The sequence below is a fragment of the Rana temporaria genome, chromosome 3 (assembly GCF_905171775.1).
Source record: "Rana temporaria chromosome 3, aRanTem1.1, whole genome shotgun sequence".
NCBI classification, from domain to species: domain Eukaryota; kingdom Metazoa; phylum Chordata; class Amphibia; order Anura; family Ranidae; genus Rana; species Rana temporaria.
In genome coordinates this window covers 379,997,503-380,021,374 of record NC_053491.1, presented here as the reverse complement: position 1 = coordinate 380,021,374, position 23,872 = coordinate 379,997,503, and positions in this window count along the sequence as shown.

Below are 23,872 nucleotides of genomic sequence, written 5' to 3'. Positions count from 1 at the left end.
ATGCGCACTGGGCTTTTTGCAGCCCGGCGCATGCCCAGTTCTTTTGTATCGGGGGCGCGCTTCATTTGAATAGAAGCCGCCCCCTTGGAGATCCGCCAGGCTACGCCGGGACACTTACACTCCGCTGTCCCAACTTATGGAGCAAGTGGTTGGGGAATACAACACCTGCTCCAGTAAGTTGGGACAGCGGAGTGTAAGTGCCCTAAGCGAAGCTGGCGGAGAGATACTCAGAATATGGCCCAGGAACATCATATTTATAATGCTCTCCATGCTGATGACTGTGGTTCAGCCAACATTTAACTGTGAAAACTAGGTAGAAGATATACCAGCAGATACAGTGTCTTGCAAAAGTATTCACCCCCCTTGGCTTTTTACCTATTTTGCTACATTACGCCTTTAGTTCAATGTTTTTTTGATCTGAAATATAAGTGATGGATCAGAATACAATAGTCTAAGTTGGTGAAGTGAAATTAGAAAAATATATACATAAAACAATTTTTCAGAAATAAAAAACTGATAATTAACATGTGTGTATGTATTCACCCCCTTTGTTATGACATGGAAAAATATGGCTATACACTGTGTGTAAACCATATTTCTTGTGCTAATAATCACACTTTTAGTCTAATGGTATAATGCATCTTACCTATCACTCTATTTCCCGTTTATCCCCAAGTAAACAGACATGACCACAGCTTACGTTCTTAGCATCATGCTCTTCTGGCCTCCACCCTGGACAGCACTTTATTCAAACACAACAAAAGCAATGACAAACAGGAAGTGATGGCTCCAACAGCCAATCGCTTCCTCCATGGGGGATGACATTATAGGAAATTACCTCACAGGATATGAATGTCTACACAGGAAATTCTTTCCAACGGGATGAGTTTATACAAACAACCAATGAATAATGGCTAGTGGAGTGTTATGGGCATGTCTGGGCAGGGACAGCGTGTATGTTTTCCTGTCCCCTGTACCTGGAAGTCATGCTCTTCAACTAGACAAAGTAAGCAGCATGGTTTGCAAACATGGACGCTATCCCTGACCATAACAATTCAAAAGCTCCCGTTTTACTGTTGATATGAATCCTTATTCTGCGTTGTTCAGAGAACAATGCATACCCGGATTATACTACAGTTCCTGTGGATGGGAGATTATCTGCAGGGGCACGCCATGGCCGGTGGACATTCTGCAAACACCTCTCTCCATCAACCAGTGTCAGTCTACCCCAGTCTGCTCTTTTGAGCAGGCTGCGGGAGTACTAACACTGGGAGACACTATGACAATACATATTAAATACATCTTCATAACATTTCCACAACAGTTATGAAGCCCATAAAAAGATACCTTCAGAAGTCACATAATTAGTGAAATGATGTCCACCTGTGTGCAATCTAGATGTCACATGATCTGTCATTACATATACACCTTTTTGAAAGGCCCCAGAGGCTGCAACACCTAAGCAAGAGGCACCACTAACCAAACACTGCCATGAAAAGCCCAGAGGCTGCAACACCTAAGCAAGAGGCACCACTAACCAAACACTGCCATGAAGACCAAGAAACTCTCCAAAAAAGTAAGGGACAATGTTCTTGAGAAGTACAAGTCAGGGTTAGCCTGCCCTGGCCTTACAAGCTTCCTGACACTCTGGGTTCAGACATGTTTCAAAGTGATAATGCAATTACACAGACACCAGACTGTAGCAAAGTAAACAAATATTTTATATACAATTATTTAGAGTAGATAAGAACAAGAATTGCTAAGGCAGATATCTTTCAGTATTAAACTTTGGTCTTTGTAAGTATACAAAGGATATGCAATGGAAAGGAAGATCACAATAGTCAAACAGTAGTAACCGGTGGGTCCTGAAAGAACTTATAATCCCAGGTAAAAAAGAGAAGAGAATGACCAATTTCTGTGTCAGCCTGCTCCCTTAAAATCCAGATGCCACCGGCCCAGAAATATTTTGGAGTGTGCCTGTGGAAATTTGTGTTTATTCAGCCAAAAGTTCAATTGTGGGGTTAGGTACTGATTTAGTTAGAAGAGAACACCTGGCTTGCAGTCAGTATTCCAATTCATCCCAATAGATATTCAGTAATGTTGAGGTCAGGGCTCTATGCAGGCCACTCACTCCACACCAAACTAGTCAAACCATGTCTATATGAAGCTTTCTTTGTGAGCAGGGGTATGTACAGCCATGCTGGAACAGAAAAGAACCTTTGTTACCACAAGGTTGGAAATACAAAATTGTCTAAAATGTCTTTGTTCGCTGTAGCATTAACAGTTCACCACTAAAAACAAGGCTCTGCAACTGTATCAATATATTTATGGCCGTATTGCGTATCATTGCAATTCCTACAGCTTCCACTGGATGGCAGTATTCACCTTTGCAATGTATCCTGGATGAATTTCATCCCCCCCCAACCCCCACCTTATGATTAGACAGGGATTTTCATGCTCTTATTCCAGCAGCCATTGCACAGAATTCCCTCCTCTGTATTTCAAATAATTTAATTCCCAGCAAGGAATGGAGTTTTAATATCATGCTTGTAAATCTAATGTGGAGGGCCTGTGGAGAAGTAAAACAGCCTGCCAGGTTAATAAAAACATATGAACTTTCCTTGACAGGCTTTGAAATATTCTTTCTTGAGAATTAGAATGTTTAACAAAAAGAACTTGCCTTGAGATTCACTGTTTGGTTTTGTTATCTCAGTAGATATCTATCTATTTATATAGCATATATAGTTTAAATTGGCCAGAAAAACGGAAACCCTATCCTGGCAGCAGAAATAGGTGCACCCTTTCCACCTGCATATGAGGAATTGTAATAGTGACCTGCAATAGCTACTTCAGTTGTGTTTTTTTTATTTTTAGTTACTAGTGGTTCAGGGCAAGATTTAGAACCTCTGTACACGATGCTGTAGTCTCCAAAACAAGTAATAAAAAAGCAAATTTAATAGCAGGGGGATTGTACTTACCCTATTTATCGGCGTATAACGCGCACTTAAAATCAGGGGAAAATCGTGGGTGCGCGTTATACGCCGATCCCCGCTGTCTCTGAGGGCCGCCGACAAAGACCGAGCCGAGCCGAGTGTACTGCGCACTCAGGTAGGCTCGGGCACGCTCGTCTTCACCCGCAGCCAGGCGTCAGGAGCCGAGAGAAGCCGAGAGGAGCCGAACACACCGGAAATCCGGCTCTGCACAGCTCGACCGAGGCGCCAAACTCAAACCCGGCAGACGGACGTGACAGACACCGACAAGGCTGGACGGACCGGCAGACGGACGCAACGGACACTGACAAGGCTGGACAGACCCCGCGCAAGGCCGCAGATGGACGCCGGACAAGGCCGCCGATGGACGCTGGGTAAGACAGCAGACGGACACCGACAAGACTGGACGGACCCCGCGCAAGGCCGCAGACGGGCGCCGGACAAGGCCGCCGATGGACGCCGACAGCAGACGGACACCGGCAAGGCTGAGCATCCAACATGTAAGTTTTTTCCTAAACTTTCCTTCTAAGCTTGGGGTGCGCGTTATACGCCGGCGCGCGTTATATGCCGATAAATACGGTATCTCTCAAGCTGTCTGTGCCACCATCTTTGCTTAGTTGGTGTGCTACAGTCTTCCTTCAGACTCCCAGGACCATCAGATGTCTGTGTCCTCCTTTCACACATTGTGGTTCCTTATTCCGACACCTAGGAAAAGTGCCCTCTTACATTGGTGCCAGTGGAGAGAAGAATGCCACATTACTTAGTGTCAGTGGGAGGAAAGGTGTCCTTTCACATTGGTATCAATGAAGGAAGAATGTTCCATTACATTGGTACCAGTGGGAGGAAGAAATTCCTTTACTTTGGTATCAGTGATGGGAGAAGGCCCCCTACATTGGTGTAATTGGACAGAATAATGGCCCCTTACTTGTCAGTCAGAGAAATAAGGTCCTTACATTGGTATCAGTAGGAGGAAAAACACCCCTTACATTGGTGTCAGTGAGAGGAAGAATATCCCTTAATTTGGTTGTGAAAAGCTATATCAAATATGGCCCCAGAAAGGGGAAGTATTTGAAACCCAGCCTAAAAGGAGCAAGACCAGTATACAACCCTCAGAGGTAAAAGTACAAGGGGTGATTAGTAGTAAATCTCAAGGCAATGTTCATGAAAATGAAGCCCATATAATATATTGAATCCAACAGAGGGAATACACTGTTACAGTGTCAGCAGTTTTTCCTTCAAGCGAGTTCTGGAGTTTTCCCACCAATAGTCATGTAAAAACAGAAAACAGGGAGAGAGAACGCCACTGTCTAAGCTAAGTAATAAGAAAATCAATAAAAACTAGATGATAAGTATTGCACCTGTAGCGCCTGGTGGTTACTTTTCAGAACCGGTGATAGTGTAAATTTAGAGGGGGTCAGAGAGTTAAGTGACTCTGACCATGTTAATTGGTTCAAATTTTGAAGCCTCTGTCTCAGCTTTGGCTGTGCTGTGGGTTCATGATGTCGTTTCTGGGGTGCTGATCACACCCCAGGCCGACAGGTGGCAGCAGTGGAGTCAAGGATTTTGGATAGTTCTTCACAGCAAAATCTTCAAATTCTTCACAAATGTTCCGGACCAACGTGGTCCCAGAACCAGGAACATCGCGTAGCACGCACACCCCGGCCCGGAAGACCATTTTGCTGGGGTGCCGTGGTATGGCTACCCTGAAGGTGGGCGCTAAATGGGAAGAAGACCAGAGAAAATGGCGCCTGCCTCATAAATACCCCCTCGCTGTGCATGCTGGGAGGGGGTATTTATGAGGCAGGACCATATATTCTGGACCACTACCCACTACTATCTCCATTAAGTCAACCATTGGGAGGGTCTGTGGCACAGACTTAACCCCATGCTCGAGTGACATTCTGGCTGTGAGGCTTGTGAGGGAGGCCTGTCCAGGTGCGCTGTACCCACTCTGGCTGGAGTGGTGAAATAGAAGTTGTCGTTGGAAGCAGGACTGTTTCCCATCTACATACACCTGGATCTGCTATTCCTCATTTCTACTATCTCTTCATTCTTCACCAAGTTCTATTGTTTTTATCCGGCTGGGTAATAAAAGCACAGAAAAGACACCTGTTGTGTGGACATTCCATTTACTACAACTCTCATCAAATACCCTAGATGGCGGAGATACACGAGGTAACATGCCACCCAAAACAAACCAGCAGCTCCTTCGGGGGTAAGTGCTACACACCCATATACACATAAAAACACAGCATTTTAATATGTTCAGTGGAGAATCCAACCAGCTTTTTAAGAATACTTTGATGGATATAAAATCATGAGAAAGAAGAAAGAGGGAAAGCGCATCCTTCTCAGGAAAGTTTTAATGTACATGTAGCACCCTGAAGTTTAGGCAGGGTTGCTATCAAATTTAGTTGCCGGGCTATAGTGCCTTGGCCAATTAGGAGATTAATTGATTTCCCCCTAATTCTGGAATTGCTGCACTTCTTTCCTCTGTCACTAGGTGGCATGGTAGCTGATGACATTGGGTAAGACGGGGCATAGCAAGGACAGATTATGAATGAATGGGGTGTCTCATCCAATTGGCAGGGGTTTCTTTAAGTCCATTGGCCTGCTGGGAGAGTATATTTATTTGTGTGGAGTTAGGTGATCGGGGTTCTGTTCCACCTGGACGGCTGTCTGGGTGTACGTGTGTTGTACTGCCCAGGGCTGCTAGGCTGAAAGCCTGAGGTCTATCCTGGGGGCATCTGGCTGCTAGGTTGTCTGAGGCCTATCCAGAAGCAGGAGAGCAGCATAGGGTTGGAACTGCTGGCCTGCAGTCCATCAGAAGAGGTGGTTCTGTCGGAAGAGGAACCAGCTGTGGTCGGAGGTGGAAGGGGAAGCTGTCGCCACTAAGGGATCATCCACCTTGTTACCGGAGACCACTGTTAATAATCTGAAGTCAGTACCTGAGCAGTCATCTCATCAGCCGGTGACGGGGTAGAATTGGGAAAGCTTCAGTGAGTGTCAAGCCAGGGACCCAGCGGGGCAGCAGAGGTGACGCTTGCAGAGCATAAGTGGGTGCCAAGCCAGGGAACTAGCGGGTCAGCAGGGGTGATGCTTGAAAAGTATCCGTAAGTGCCAAGCCAGGGACCCAGCAGTAAAGCGGGGGTGATGCTTGAGGAAGATACTGAGTGCTAACAGTGAAAGAGTTCAGGGGATCCAGTGGCTATTGGATCCGAGGTCTAGTGAAAGACTGGGAGTTCATTGAGCGAAGATCCACAGTGAGTGATTGTGGAATAAACAGAGAACTGTTTGTGTGTTTGCGTTGTCAATAGTTAAACATACTACCATTAGTAACTACTACAAGACTGTTGCTATAGGAGACAGCGGTTCTACCGATACAGAAGTGGTGTCTGGCTGGATGCCTTCACCTGTATAGCTGTCCTTCTATAGAAGTCTCAGAGTCTGCTAATTATCATTGGATCTGCTTAAGGGTGTCCTGGCCCTAACCCTCTCTCCCCCAGTTCTGTTCAAGAGACAATAAATCTTTTTTTGCATTCTAGAAGTGTCTGGCGCCCACCATTTCATCTTGCATTACACCCACCTTGCCTTGTAACCCCCTCTACACAGAAGGATTTCAGCTGTCCCGAACTCTGGAGGTCACCATTAGGCCTAAGGGGCCCCGGGACCTTGCTACATACAATTATTTGGGAGATGCTAATGTAGGTAGTGTAACACAGGCATTACTCAATGTGTACAGCAGGTGCCATACTTCTGGTGGTCCCCAATGGAGATGTTTAAAGGGTGGATAGGGAACTGCTCATGGTGGATGGTCTCATTCGTGGATGTAAAAATATGATGGAAAGAAAAAACTAAAAACAAAGGGAGAATGGGCTGCTCTAAGTGTAGTATTATTTATTTTAAAAAAAGATACATGATAAAAACGCACTCACATTTAGTAAGTAAAGCAACAGGCAATTTACCAAAAACTTCCAGCTGGTGGCATTATATAATGAGTCCCAATGGATAGTCAGTCTTGGATGGTCATGGGTGGATAAATATGTCAAGAAGCACTATAGTTTGCCATAGGATGAGAATCAGGAAGAACCAACACTGGTAGATATGAATGGAGGCCACTGTGGCTAGCAGGAAGCAAATTCACTGGCCAGGGCGGTGGGCCATGATGACATCACAAATTGGGCATGAGTGGGTGGAGCTTCATGTTTTGGGGCAGAGTCCCCATTTTCAAGCACACCCACTACAGTTTAAGAGAACAATATATAGGGGAGGCTGAAGAGTGGATGGGTGGGAGGCACCACAGAGGAATGGGACTACAGGAGGAGCCAGAAACTAGATGGATAAGTGGCACTGTGGAACACAGCAAGCCCAGGTTCCAATCTCTGTGCTGACACAACTTCAAGATAATAAACGCCTCTCAACCAGCCACTGTCATACTGCGTCAGGTTGTATGTCAGGTGGTTTAAGAGCTATAGGGGATGCGCGCACCTGCGCTGCCGGTGTCCGCTGGCCACCCAAGATCGCTCCACAGAGGGTCAGAATGGGGATCTGTGTATGTAAACAAACAGATCCCTGTTCTGACAGGGGAGTAGAGATAGATCTAGTGATTAGGAACATCGATCTCTCTTCTCCTCCAGTCAGTACACTCCCCCCACAGTTGGAAACACCTCCCTAAGAAACACTTAACCCCTTGATTGCCCCCTAGTGTTAACCCCTTCCCTGCCAGTGACATTTATACAGTAATCAGTTACTATTTTTAGCTCTGATCGCTGTATAAATGTCACTGGTCCCAAAAAAGTATCTGATCTGTCCGCCGCAATGTCACAGTTCTGCTAAAAATCTCAGATCACCGCAATTACTAGTAAAAAAAAATAATAATAATTATAAAAATGCCATAAATCTATCCCCTATTTTGTAGACGCTATAACTTTTGCGCAAACCAATGGATATACACTTATTGCGATTTTTTTACCATTAATATGTAGAAGAATACATATTGGCCTAAACTGATGAAGAAATTCGTTTTTAGGTTTTTTGGGACATTTATTATAGTAAAAAGTAAAAAAAATATATTTTTTCAAAATAGTCGTTCTTTTTTTGTTTATAGTGCAAAAACAAAAATTGCAGAGGTGATCAAATACCACCAAAAGAAAGCTCTATTTGTGGGGAAAAGGGGACATAAATTGTGTTTGGCTACAATGGCACAATTGTCAGTTAAAGCGACGCAGTGCCGCATCGCAAAAAAAATGGACTGGTCATTAAGGGGACAAATCCTTCCGGTCCTTAAGTGGTTAAAGGGGCCAGCACATAATAACAACAACAACACAATAAAAAGCAGTGCATAAATAAATGTACATCTTTAAGAAGACAACATTATGGCAAAAAATTGCAAGATATAAAAGAAAGTGTTGCGCAACACAATAAAAGGCAGTACATAGTTAGTTAGTCAGGTTGAAAAAAGACACAAGTCCATCCAGTTCAACCACAAAAAACAAAATAAAAAAACACAGTAAAATCCTATACACCCAACTCCATACCCACAGTTGATCCAGAGGAAGGCAAAAAACCCCAGCGGATCATGATCCAATTTGCTACAGCAGGGGAAAAAATTCCTTCCTGATCCCCCGAGAGGCAATCGGATTTACCCTGGATCAACTATACCTACAAATCTTAGTACTCAGTTATATTCTGTACATTTAGGAAAGAATCCAGACCTTTCTTAAAGCAATCTACTGAGCTGGCCAGAACCACCTCTGGAGGGAGTCTGTTCCACATTTTCACAGCTCTTACTGTGAAAAAACCTTTCCGTATTTGGAGGTGAAATCTCTTTTCCTCTAGACGTAAAGAGTGCCCCCTTGTCCTCAGTGATGACCGTAAAGTGAATAACTCAACACCAAGTTCACTGTATGGACCTCTTATATATTTGTACATGTTGATCATATCCCCCCTTATTCTCCTCTTCTCAAGAGTGAATAAATTTAGTTCCTCTAATCTTTCCTCATAGCTGAGCTCCTCCATGCCTCTTATCAGTTTGGTTGCTCTTCTCTGCACTTTCTCCAGTTCTCCTATATCCTTTTTGAGAACTGGTGCCCAAAACTGAACTGCATATTCCAGATGAGGTCTTACTAATGATTTGTACAGGGGCAAAATTATATCTCTGTCTCTGGAGTCCATACCTCTCTTAATACAAGAAAGGACTTTGCTCGCTTTGGAAACCGCAGCTTGGCATTGCATGCCATTATTGAGCTTATGATCAACTAAAACCCCCAGATCCTTCTCCACTACAGACCCCCCCAGTTGTACTCCCCCTAGTATGTATGATGCATGCATATTCTTAGCCCCCAAGTGCATAACTTTACATTTATCTACATTAAACCTCATCTGCCACTTAGTCGCCCAATCAGACAGAGCATTGAGGTCGGCTTGTAAATTGGAGACATCCTTTAAGGACGTTATTCCACTGCATAGCTTGGTGTCATCTGCAAAGACAGAAATGTTACTTTTGATCTCAGACCCAATATCATTTATAAATATATTGAAAAGTAAGGGTCCCAGCACTGAACCTTGGGGTACACCACTCATAACATTGGACCATTCAGAGTAAGAATCATTAACCACGACTCTCTGAATTCTGTTTTTCAGCCAGTTTTCTATCCATTTACAAACTGATATATCCAATCCTGTAGACCTTACCTTACACATGAGCCGTGTGTGCGGAACTGTATCGAACGCTTTTGCAAAATCCAAATATATCACGTCCACAGCCACGCCTCTGTCCAGGGTTTTACTTACCTCTTCATAAAAGGAAATCAGGTTTGTCTGACAACTTCTGTCTTTCATGAATCCATGTTGTCTGCTGCTTAAATAGTTTTTTTCCAGCAAGAACTCATCCATGTGGTCTTTTATTAAACGTTCCAGTATCTTCCCAACTATAGAAGTTAAACTAACAGGTCTATAGTTACTTGGTAAAGACTTTGTTCCCTTTTTAAATATGGGCACCACCATATCCAGTGGTACTATTCCTGTCTTTAATGAGTCCCTAAATATTAGATACAGTGGCTTTGAAATGACAGAGCTCAACTCACCTAGGATCCGTGGATGGATGCCATCAGGTCCAGGTGCTTTATCCACCTTTATTCTGTCTAAATATTTCTGGACCATATCACTTTTGAGCCATTGTGGATTTGGGGCTGTGTCACTCCCACCCCCATTTTGGACATGAGCTCCCCCATGCTCCATTGTATACACAGAGCTGAAGAAAACATTTAGTAAATTTGTCTTCTCTTTGTCCCCAGTCACCCACTCTAGATTATTTTGTAAGGGGCCTACATGCTCAGACTTCACCTTTTTACTATTAATATATTTAAAGAATTTTTTGGGGTTTGTCCTATTATCTTTTGCAATCTGTCGTTCGTTTTGAATTTTTGCATCCTTGATTTCCTTTTTGCATATCCTGTTATATTCTTTGTAACATTTAAACAACACTAGTGTTCCTTCATTTTTATATTTTTTAAAAGCTACTTTCTTATTGTTTATAGCTTTTTTAACTTTGACCGTGAGCCACATAGGTTTTATTTTTAGCCTTTTAAACTTATTGCCCATGGGAACATACTTTGCAGTGAGGTTCCACACAGTCTTTTTGAAGAATTCCCATTTCTGTTCTGTGTTCATCTGTGCCAATAGTCCCTCCCAGTCCAAGTCCTGGAGAGCAGCCCTCATCCTTGGAAAATTTGCTCTCTTAAAATTTAGTGTTTTAATATTTCCTGTATGTATTTCTTGCTTATAGTTAACATTAAATTAAATCATGTTATGATCACTGCTACCCAGGTGTTCCTTTATCTGAACATTAGTAATAAGCTCTGCATGGTTTGAAATTATCAGGTCCAACAGGGCATCATTCCTAGTTGGGGCCTCAATAAACTGCACCATAAAATTGTCCTGCAATAGGTTTTTAAATTTTTGTCCTTTAACTGTCCCAGAAGTGCCATTAATCCAGTCAATTTCTGGGTAGTTAAAATCCCCCATTATTATCACCGTCCCAGACCTTGCAGCCCTTTCCATCTGTGCAAGGAGCTGAGTCTCCACCTCCTCATTAACATTGGGTGGTTTATAACAAACTCCAATGATTAATTTTGAACTACGCACATCTGTATGCAGTTCCACCCATAATGCTTCAGCCTCATCACACTCTCCATCAACCAGGTTCTCTTTCACGCTTGCTTTGAGGTCACTTCTCACATAGAGACAGACCCCTCCACCTTTCCTTTTTACCCTGTCTTTCCGAAAGAGAGCATAGCCAGGAATATTAATAGCCCAGTCATGTGAGGATTGAAGCCAAGTTTCAGCAATACCGATTACATCATAGCTCTCCTCATGCATCAGAGCTTCCAGCTCACCTGTTTTGCTTGGCAGACTTCTGGCATTGGTGAACAAACACTTAAATGTATTGTTACATTTTTCTCTGGTGTTTTTCATATAATTTATAGTAGTACAAATGGCACTATTATTTTCCAATGGCTGTTTGCAACATGGGAACTTTCTTGTCACCTGCCATAACCCTCCCCCCATCTATCCCCATTCCACTCTCCATTAATGTCTGACCACTAACTGACCTGTCTGCTCGATGTAATTCTAATTCACCCTCCCTAATTCACATGAATAGAATAAATATATCTCTAAAAAAGACATTATAGAAAATAATAAACTAAAATGCTCCAGATGTGTTGCAATTAAAATATGTGTATAATGGATATGGGCACAAAAAAAAATAAAGAAAAAGAGAAGGAGGGACACAGAAGGCAAACTATACTTGGTGTAGAAATTTGAGACAAGTCTGAAATCAAGACATGCGTTAGGGTAGGTAAATTTTTTTATTGCATAAGGTGACCTTTCAGAAACCATGACATGCATTAGTGTCAGTGAGGGAAGAATGTCACATTACGTTGGTGTCAGTGGGAGGAAATGTGCCCTTTTACATGGGTGTCAGTGAAGAAAGAATGCCCCATTACATTGGTGCCAGTGGGAGGAAGAAAGTCCTCTACTTTGCTATCAGTGATGGAAGAAATGCGCCTACATTGGTGTCAGTGGACAGAATAATGACCCTTACTTTGTTGTCAGACAGAGGAAGAATGTCTTTACATTGGTATCAGTAGGAGGAAGAACCCCCCTTACATTGGTGTCAGTGCAAGGAAGAATGTCCCTTAATTTAGGGTGACCAGACATCCCCAGTTTCAGGGGACAGTCCCCTGATTGAGGACACTGTCCCCGGACCAAGTCTGTCCCTGGTTTTGTCCCCAGGTTGGATTTAATAGGGGGCAGGGGCAATTTCAAAGACAGTGGCCCAGATTCAAGAAGCACTTGCGCCCGCGCAACCATAGGTTGCGCGGCGCAAGTGCTTACTTGCTCCGGTGTAACGAGTGCTCCTGATTCAGGAACCTCGTTACACCGAATGCAGCCTAGGATGTGACAAACATAAGCCTCCTTATGCCTTCACATCCCAGGCTGCATTCTTGCGTTGGCCGCTAGGGGGCGCGGCCTTTGTGATCGGCGTGTAGTATGCAAATTGCATACTACCACCGATTCACAAAAGTTGCGCGGGCCCTTCTCACGCAAGGTACGGAGTTTCCGTACGGCGCCTTTAGCATAAGGTTGCTCCTGCTATAGCAGGCGCAGCCAATGCTAAAGTATAGCTGCGCCTCCCGCTCGCGACGTTCAAATTTAACGTCGTTTACGTAAGTGAACCGTGAATGGCGCTGGACGCCATTCACGTTCACTTACAAGCAAATGACGTCCTTGCGACGTCATTTGCCGCAATGCACGTCGGGAAAGTTTCCCAACGGAGCATGCGCTGTTCGCTCGGCGCGGGAGCGCGCCTAATTTAAATGATTCCCGCCCCCGGCGGGATCATTTACATTAGGCAGCCTTGCGCCCGGCTGCTTAGCATATTGCCCGCGCAATTTACGGAGCAACTGCTCCGTGAATCGCGGGCAAAGCGCAATATTTGCGTGGGCGCAGAGAAAAAAATTTGCTCTTTGCCCACGCAAATATTGCGCGATTCTACTTGAATCTGGGCCAGTCAGTGCAGAATTAAAATAAAAAAAATTGAATTACACCCCCGCTCCGCCGTGCCTACTAGCATAGGGGGGTTGTGTTTTTCCCATTATCTGTGCACCTTTCTGATGATCATGTGCTGGTCAGAGCAGAGGGAATATTTCTTCAGTTTCGGGCGCATGCCCATTCAGCTTCGCTCGCATGTTCTTCTGCCTTGGCTCAAATCCTGGCCAGCCGTCTGCCTATCTCCTTGCCTTCCCTGGCGGAGTGATCTTCCTCCGCTCCCCATCCAGTAGCAGCCGAGGCCCGGAGAGTAAGACTTGAGAGGCTGTGAGGCGGGCGGCAGCGGGCAGAGAGTCGCTGATTGTTGCCATTACTAGAAAATAAAAAATATGCAAAATAAGGAAAAAACTGCGCTAACTTTAAAAAATATATATATGCTGCTACATACAAACAAAGCTAATAGATAATGAACAAAAAATGTAGCGCTGAAGATAAAATGTAAGATACCAAGTGAGGCACCAACATTAAGAAGTGCATGTGTACATATCAAATGACATATAAATAGTCAAAAGTAAAGTTCCATAGACAAAAAAACATAATCAAGTCTCTAGTGGGAACTTGAAGTCAATTGAACAATTGGTGAAAGATGTGGAGTGGACTGATGTCCAGTGATTGAAAGAACAAAACAGGTGATCAAGTTGTCTGCAGAAATCTGTAAAAATTGCAATCACATCAGATATATGGTAGGTGTAAATACGCTTACCAGATGCGTTGGACTCTGATACTATACAGCAAAAGAGTCAAAAGGGCGTTGTGGTCATTTGGAAACCGGGACCACTACAACCGGGTAGAGGATGGACGCTGTAGTTGGGACTCCAACCAGGATGGACACTGGGAACCAGCGATGTTTCAACGGCGTACTGTAAAACCGCAACAGCTTCCTGATGAAATCCTTAGGCCATGTATCCAGGGGTACAAACATTGGACTTGGCTGCAGCTCCAGTCAGACCATGGGATAAAAATAAAATGAAAGAAAGGGGCTCCAATAGTACAGGTCAATAAAACCAATATGAGGTTTATTCAGTAAACGTCATACATTAAAATAATGACATAAAAAATTGATCACGTAGTGAAGCAATATGGGGTGCTCAATAGCGTTACCCGACGCGTTTCGGCCACAGAAGCCTTCAACAGGGGCATATGCTTGATTATGTTTTTTTGTCTATGGAACTTTACTTTTGACTATTTATATGTCATTTGATATGTGCACATGCACTTCTTAATGTTGGTGCCTCATTTGGTATCTTACATTTTATGTTCAGCGCTACATTTTTTGTTCATTAAAGAAAAAATATGTCTCCGGATTTCATTTTAAAAATCTGAATAATGGCCAAACGAGCCAAGCTGCGGAAAGCACGTATCTTAGAATTATCTGACAAAGTTAAGGCCCTGGAAAATTACACACAAACGAACATTAGCTACCCAAACACACGATGAGCTAGTAAAAGCCCGAGAAGAACTTCTTGAGGAAATTAAGAAAAGGCTTGCCCGTAAGCACACACTTACAAGTAAACTGTTCTATGAATACGGGAATAAGTCTGGCAAACTTTTAGCTGCGGCCCTGCAAAAAAAAAAGGCATCCTATACCATCAATAATATAACCGCCACTTCCGGGGAATCCATTGTTACTAACAATGGAATTGCAGAACAATTTGTAAAATACTTTTCTGGGCTATATAACCTGCAGAAATCCCGTCACCAGGAAGCAGCTCCTGATAGGAAGACCTTGATAGAGGAATTTTTGTCGGAATTCTGCCCATCGCACACCGCCCCCGAAGACATAACAGACCTAGGCTCCCCAATCACCTCCGAAGAAATCACTTTAGCACTAAGCCAACTTAAACCAGGGAAAAGTCCCGGTCCAGACGGCTTGCCAGTAGGTTACTACAAGACTTTTTCCAAAATACTAATCCCCAACTTTCTGTCAACCTTTAATACCCTTTTGGACTCCCCTTCACGCTCAAAAGATTTTTTAGAGGCCCATATATCTCTAATTCCCAAACCAGGCAAAGATGCTACACTTGTCTCCAACTATAGACCGATATCGCTATTAAATGTTGACGTCAAGTTATATGCCAAAATACTCTCCAACCGTATTCTCCCATTGCTCCCCAAATTCATCACAACAGATCAAGTTGGGTTTGTCCCTGGAAGGGAGGCCAGGGACAATACTATAAAAGCTCTCAATATACATCATTGGCTATCCTCTTCAAAAAAAAGTGTTTTTTTTCTATCACTAGATGCTGAGAAGGCGTTCGATAGAGTGGCTTGGGATTTCATGCTGGCGGTCCTAAATAAAATGGGCTTACCATCACGCCTTACCCAAATGATCCATTTGCTGTACTCTGGTCCCACTGCCCGGGTCAGGGTCAATGGCCACCTATCGGACGCCTTCTCTATAACTAATGGAACCCGTCAGGGTTGCCCCTTATCCCCCCTTATCTTCATTCTCACAATGGAACCATTCCTCAGAAAACTTCGGGCGAACGACACCATCAAGGGTGTCGAGATCCGGGGAAAGCATTACAAGACAGCAGCTTACGCTGATGATGTGTTGCTGTTCCTTTCGGATCCGATCACCACAATTCCCAATCTTTTGAAAGACTTCAAATTATTTAACACTTTATCTAATCTACAAATTAATTTCGACAAATCGCTAGCTCTGAATATCTCTCTGCCAACCCCAGTAGTTGAACTATGTAAACAAAACTTCCCCTTTAAATGGGAATCTGATTATATCACATACTTGGGCATTAAGATCCCTAAAGATCTGAGTAAGCTATTCGCACTAAATTTTTTACCAAACCTTGCAACCATTGAATCAGACTTATCGGACTGGAACAATGGCAGATTTTCGTGGTTTGGTAGATCAGTCAGTCAGTCAGTCAGTCAGTCAGTCAGTGTCAGCGGTGGAGTAGGGCGCTTCGGACCTTCCGCTTACGAGCCTGCTCTCACCCAGACCTGGCAGTCAGATGCTAGGCAGACGCTAGGCAGACTCTCCAAGAAACAGCTCCCTGGAACCAGGAACCAGCACCTCTCTCTCCTCGAGGACTTCTCTTCTCTTCCGCAGGTAAGACCCTGCCTCTCAGGGCCTGACATCTTGGGGAATCACTGACGGCCGTCCTTATCAGGGCAGCCGTCTCACAGACCCCACACTGCGGCTCTCTGCACTCTCTTTTCGCCGGCATCACCGCCCGCACGGCCACCCTCGTTTGTGGTGGTCCCAAGGCACCCCCCCTGGGTGTATTTTCGGCGTGGTTTGGCGTTTCTTCACCCCCGCGCCAGCCTGCTTCTTTTCGCGGCCGCCGCACCTTAGGAAAGTCCGCGGCGTTCGTTTCTCCCTGCACTAAACTTCCAAAGCACAGATCGCTCTGGATTTTCACCCCCACACCCCCAGATGTCCCCTGTTCAGCAACCTCATCGGTAAATTATTGTCTTTACCAAGCTGACAGCCTCCCCCCCAGCCTGGGTCCTGTGCTTTGCCTGGCAGCCATTTTTTTTTTTGGTACACCCCAGCAGCAGTGACTCCCAGCATCCCCCCACCCCCCCTTTTCCCCTCCATAGCCGTCAGTCTTTTGATCCAGGGTTTTGATCCGATCGCCTTCTGGGATCAGGAAGGAATTTTTTCCCTGCCGCAGCACATTGGCCAGCTTGCCCAGGGTTTTTTTGCCTTCCTCTGAACCAAAAAAACAAAAACATAATTCCCCTTGAGCAAGGATTCTGTGAATCCTCTCTCACCCAACACCCGCACTCCCGCCCACGGTGACTGGCAACAATGGTTAAGTTGCGATACTCTGCAGAAACCATTTGGGGTCTGAGACAATTCGCTACTATATTACCTGCCGTCACCACAATAGCCTTAAAATCAGATCAACTTTTGAGATTCGATCATCGATCGATCATCAAAAATTTCAATCATTCAACACAGCTCAAGCACATATCATGTGCTTTGCTTAACACTAGATCGGCAGTTAAACACCGATCAGAAATCCATGATTTCTTACTACAAAACGATCTAGACTGCCTCTTTATTACAGAAAGTTGGCTGTCGGACGATTGCAACCCCATTCTCGGAGAACTGGTACCAGCAAACTACCGCATCTTAACGGAAAATAGAATAGGGCAAAGAGGAGGAGGCCTGGCGGTGATTCATAAGTCTCATATTGCAATCACCAAACCGGTCCTTCAAAATCCTCTACCTTTTATGGAAACCCTTACGCTTCAACTTCAAGCTCACTCTCAGGAGACCGTTCACATTCTCCTCTGCTATAGGCCCCCTGGGCCCAAATCGCAGTTGCTTCCAGCATTAACTGAGTTCTTATCCACTTACGCCCTTAACAGCAATCATCTTTTGCTGCTCGGGGATTTCAATCTGTGGGCCAACTCCTCACAGGATCCCATCGCGGAGGCCTGTATCGACCACCTGGAAGGGATAGGACTTCAGCAACTCATATGCGGACCCACGCATGCTTCAGGTCACACACTCGACCTAATTTTCAGACAAAATCTGAAAATAAACATTGTGGGCAATGAACCTTTGCCATGGACAGACCACCATGCAATAAGCTTCATAATTCCCAGAATTCCACTAGCTATGAAGGTTCCCAAGCCGGTTACAATACACTGGGCTAGATCTCAGAAAAGGCTCCACTCGGAACTTTTCAGATCCACCCTGGTAAACCGAATTGAGGGTATTCCTCCTCAGCTAGCAGCCTCAGATACATTGGATGCCATAAATACAGCTCTGCTACAGTCAGCCGACTTAGCAGCACCAAAGCGCAAAGTCCGCGGCCGGGCAAAAAAGTCCAGCTGGTTCAATAACCAGCTGTCACTACTGAAGCAAGAGCGCAGAAGGGCGGAAGCCGCCTGGAAAAGAAGTCCTTCAGATGACCGCCTCAACTTCTACAAAGCAGTAACAACACGATATCACAAGGAAATTTTTAAAGCCAAAAAACTTTACTTTTCCATGGTGATTAACAGCGCAATGAATCGCCCACGCGAACTCTTCAGGATGGTCACCCAGACCATGAATCCGGGATGTCTTGAAGTCCCCACTTCAGACTCCCAAGAGTTCTGCAATGAACTATCGGATTTCTTCATCAACAAAATTGAAAAAATTCGGGTAAGTATTCGGCAAAACAATACTCCACTCAGTCCCTTCTTCAATCAAAACACCGACGGAAAGCCTCTACAATCAACTAAGTTCACTTTGGAACCCATCTCCATCGATACCACCAAAAAATTCATTGGTGCGCTGCGGAACAGCACTGCACCCAACGACATCATTCCCACCAAGCTACTGAAGGAATGTGCCGACATCCTGGCGCCTCCAATCACACAGCTTATAAATCAGTCATTCAAGGAAGGCATAGTGCCTTCCCTGTTGAAAGAGGGCACAATCCTGCCGATCTTGAAAAAACCTAATTTGGATCCTATGGACCCAACTCACCGCCGTCCCATTACAGGTCTAAATGCTCTGTCCAAGATAATGGAGAAAGTGGTGGTAAATCAGCTGCAACAGCATCTGGATACCCACAACCTACTTGATCCATTTCAGTCCGGGTTCCGCCCCGGACACGGGACAGAAACGGCCTTACTGAAAATATGGGACGATGCACTCGAGGCCGCAGACGAAGGAGAATCATGTCTCCTGGTTCTGCTGGACCTAAGCGCAGCCTTTGACACAGTAGACCATAAATTGCTACTGAGACGACTCACAGAAGTCGCCGGAGTCACAGAAGACGCTTTACCATGGTTCTCCTCTTTTCTCGGAAACCGATCACAAACAGTGAAACTGGGATCTTTCACGTCAGAAAAACGCACGGTGCCTTGCGGGGTCCCCCAAGGGTCCCCCCTATCACCGGTGCTGTTTAATATCTATCTTCGTCCTCTCTTTGATATTATCAGTAGCCAAGAACTACTTTATCACTCTTATGCAGACGACACGCAATTGTATTTTCGCATCTGCCACAAAAAGGGTCATCATCTCAGATTAGAGAAATGTCTCTCTTCAATAGAAAACTGGATGACTAAGAGTTATCTCAAACTCAATAGCGCTAAAACGGAACTGTTCATCTTCGATGCAAGTCGAAAGAGATTACCAGCAACAAACTGGACACCTTCGCCCATTCTGGGACAAATCATCGCCCCTAGCTCCAAAGTCAAAAGTCTGGGAGTCACGTTTGACACCTTCATGACTATGGACGCACAAATAGGGTCAGTAGTCAGCGGGGCCCACCATTCGATGCGCCTACTACGCAGACTCATTCCATTTATTCCCAAAGAAGACGTAGCAGTCGTGGTGGGAACAATCGTGAATTCCAGACTGGACTATGCAAATGCCCTTTACCTCGGGCTCCCCAAGTACCAAATCGCTCGTCTTCAAGTCGTACAGAATACGGCCGCAAGACTTGTGACTGGGAAAAAATCTTGGGAATCAATCTCACCTTCACTGAGATCCCTTCACTGGCTGCCAGTGAAAGACAGAATTGCATTCAAAGCACTCTGCCTGACACATAAGTGCATCCATGGGAAGGCTCCTAGATATCTATGCGACAAGATTAAACCGCACAATTGCAACCGCATTCTGCGTTCCACCGACCAAAAATTGGTCATGGTTCCTAAAACCAAATACAAATCTAAAGGAGAAAGAAGGTTTGCTTTCCAGGGCCCCAGGCTTTGGAATGCTTTACCAACCAGCATTCGGTTGGAGCAAAACCACCTGTCGTTCAGAAGGCAGATCAAGACTCTGCTTTTCTGATGGCATGAGACACAAACAACCAGCGCCCAGAGGCGATTCAGTTCGCATGTGACGCGCTATATAAATTTTTTTTCATTCATTCATCAGCAATCCTTAAAATGAACATCCTCCCGAGGGTCTTATACCTTCTCCAGGCGGTTCCGATCATGATCCCACAGACCTTTTTTACAACATTTAGAAAACACTGCAGAACATTCCTATGGGCAGGCCAAGCACCCAGACTAAGCTGGTCTAAAATGATTCAGCCAAAACACAGGGGGGGCCTGGGTATACCCGACCTAGCCCTATACCATAAAGCGTGTCTACTTACTAGGCTCGTAGATTGGCATCTCCACACTGGAAACAAGGACTGGATTGCCCTAGAAAACGCATTCCTCTCCTTCCCCATTACCCATTTGCCATGGATAGAACATCGTTCTATTCCTACAGATTGCTTGAACCACCCTTTAATAGGTCCTACGCTCCAAACTTTTAAGGTGATATGTCGATCTCTGAAACTAACTCCCTCCCCGGGCCCGCTGACACCTTTATCTCATAATCCTGATTTTATACCAAATATAACCTATAAATATCCAGTTATGGATCCTAATTCTCAGGCCATCAGAGCTCACCAATTTTTCCACAATGGTGACTTATTATCCTACCCAGAGCTAACCAAAGCGCTCCCTCATGTGACCATGTCCGTATTCAAGTATCTTCAAATCAAACATTTTCTAGGTCCTACCCAGACACAACGGAAATGGTGTAGAGACCTCTCACCCTTAGAACAAATATGCATAGCGGGAGAACCAAAACGCCATCTGATTTCTACTTTACACTCACTACTGATGCCAGACTTAACTCCTTCTTCAAACACTCGTTCAGCCTGGGACAAGGATCTTTCCATGTCCCTGTCTGACGAAGATTGGGACACTATATGGGATCACACACATAAAGGATCTATCAATGTCTCAGCACAAGAAAATCGATACAAGCTTTGCACTAGGTGGTACCGAACACCGGCGAAACTTCATAAAATTTTTCCGGCGGTTTCCCCGTCTTGTTGGAGGTGCGATGGAGCGGAAGGCTCGCTTTTACATATCTGGTGGGAATGCCCTCTATTAACCCGATTCTGGAAGGAGGTGCATGAATGTATTGTACAAATAACAACATTACCAATAAGTCTTACTCCAGCGCAATTCTTGTTACATCACACTCCCATTCCAAGATCGCAATATCGGAGATCACTAACACTCCATCTTGTCAATGCAGCCACCCAATGCATCCCAATATTCTGGAAGTCTAAGACTATTCCAACAACTGAAGATTGGCATGCACGTGTTGACAAGGTGGAGGAAATGGAGCGCCTTATTCACCAAGCCAAGGACATGCACGAGAAATACAGACATACTTGGTCATGCTGGTCACTGTATAGAAACCCCCCTACACAAACACCACCCGGTACCCAGAGAAATTCAATTACGACATCGGGACTTGTACTCACCCAAAGATCTGATGGTTAGGTACTTTCTCACCCTGCCACCCTGCCCTGCCACCTGGTATCAACCCCCCCTCCCCTTCACACAGGGCCATACACTCCCTTTGAATACAGACTCTGATTTTGCTCTTCTCAAAGGGTAAAAGGGAAAAGGTTAGATACATCACTGGTATGCCAAATTCCTGCTGTTGTTCTTTCTACCCGTTGTTTTTTTTTTTTTTTGAACATTGGAAGTTAAGCCTATTTTGCTCTGACTTTAGCCCTTCCCCTCTCTGCGCTGCCCACAGAATGTCCCCGTTAAGGGGTGGGTGGGGCAGAAGGGGGTCTCTATCACAAAGGTTTAGTGAAGAGCTATAATTCATCATATTCTTTGTTAACGTGGGTTTTATTGATTGCATTTGGTCACTTGCTCTCAAGACTTGACCCATTTATTAACAAAAGTGTCGTTAACTGGCTTCATATGACATATCATTTATGATCACTTGTTATCATAAGATCCTGTTAAGATTCTATTTGAAATATGACTGATATATCTATGTTTTGGATTACGCTGTTATGTGGAAAACTTTCAATAAAAAGTTTATAAAAAAAAAAAAAAAAAATCTGGTCACCTTACCTTAATTTGATACCAGTGAGGGAAGTATGACCCTAAACTGGTAGTCCATGGTGGGAAAAATGCCTTCTTTTCCTGGTGCCAGTAAGTAAAGAATGCCTCTTACTTTGATGTGAGGAGGAGGAAGCAAGCCCCTTACATTAGCATCAGTGGAAGGAAGAATGCCCTGTACTTTAGTGATCATTAGAGACAATGGGGTTCATTTACTAAAAGTGGAGTGTGCAAAGCCTGGTCTGGGTCTGTATGGAAGCCAATCAGGTTCTAACTTTGACAAAAAACAAACAAACCTGGAAGCGGATTGGATTCTTTTCAGAGCTGCACTAGATTTTGCACGTTCCAGTTTTAGTAAATGAACGCCAATGTCCCCTTTGCAGACAGCTAAAATCATTATGGGTGTCAGTAGTTACTTATCTAAAAGAAAAGTGGATGGGCTCCACTGGTCCTTCTCTAGTTGCTCTGCCAAGTGATTTTGAACCTGCACACACCTTAAGGCCCGAGGCCGGAGGTCAATCTACCCCTGCTAAACGGTAGAAATGGTAAATACATATATGGTAAAAATGGTAATATAGTAGAATCCTTAGCAAACACTGGTGGAACCCTGGCTGAGAAAGGTTGTACTAAAGAAAAAGCTGTGAGCTTATATCCTATAATTAAAGTGACTAATACAAAGCCTTAGAGGAACATTACACATAATTGCCTTTAGTCCTTGACGAATGCACCGCACAGCACACTTGTTCTACATCTTGTTTGGTTATAATAATCACAGCAGCAGTTTTTTGCCTCTTTGTCACCAAGACTAACTAGGAAGTTTCACGACAGCACAAGACAAGATAAAAAGGATATAATTATGCAGATTCTAAGTTTCTTCTAATGCCGTTCAGTGACCTTGCCACCACCATCAATGCACATGTAAATCTTTACATCAATATATTGAATATAGTAGGGAAGAAAAGTTTAGAAATACAGATCGTGCTGTACATTCCTATTGGCCATTACACCTGTACCTCAATGCTGTGGTTACAGGACAGTATGCAGGAACCACGCTTTAGAAACTTTATTACAGATCTTAAAGTATACAAAAACAAAGAGATAGTGGAGTTGGGACTTTAAATGAGGCATAAAGGTGTAATGAATAGAATATACGAAAAACCTTGAATGTCAGAGTTCCCTATGGATTGGCATGATACGTTATAAATGAACCAGTAATCGTGTTACATTTATGATACAGAAATGTAATCACAAAAGAGCAATTCATAATCATCATTAATGTAATAACACATGATTAGTTAGGGAACATGATTAATGACATACAAACATAATAATAAATACCGTGTTTATCGGCGTATAACACACACAGGCATATAACACGCACCCTAACTTTCAGAGGGACATTTCAGGAAAAAAACTTTCCACAGCCCCCTGCGTAATACACGCAGGTACAGTTAACCCTCTATTTTCAGGGTAAAAAAGTGAGTGTTATATGCCAATAAATACAGTAAATACATCAATGACTGATCAATAAATAAATAAGCTACATGGTCAACATGTGCAACAATAAATAAGCGATGATATGAAGTTTATGTAGAGCATCCAAGGATGTGTACTCTACGCATTTCGTGGGCCCTTGCCACTCATCAGGAGTTTGGATGCATGAAGAGTAATCTAAAATTAGATAAATATAAAGATTTGTAGTGGTAGTTTCTGGGGATCCACTACTCCCCATGGACAAACCCCCAAAAAAAAGAAAAGAAAAGGGGAAAAAAAGGGGAATAAAAAAATGAAAGAAAGGAAAAATAAATATAAAAATACTAAAAATAATAAAGGTAAAGGTCTTAGTATACCTTTCCACAAGGCCAGTGTGCTAATGCCACGAGGGGAGATGCAGGAGATGCAGCCCCGCGTATAGAATCCCCCCCTTT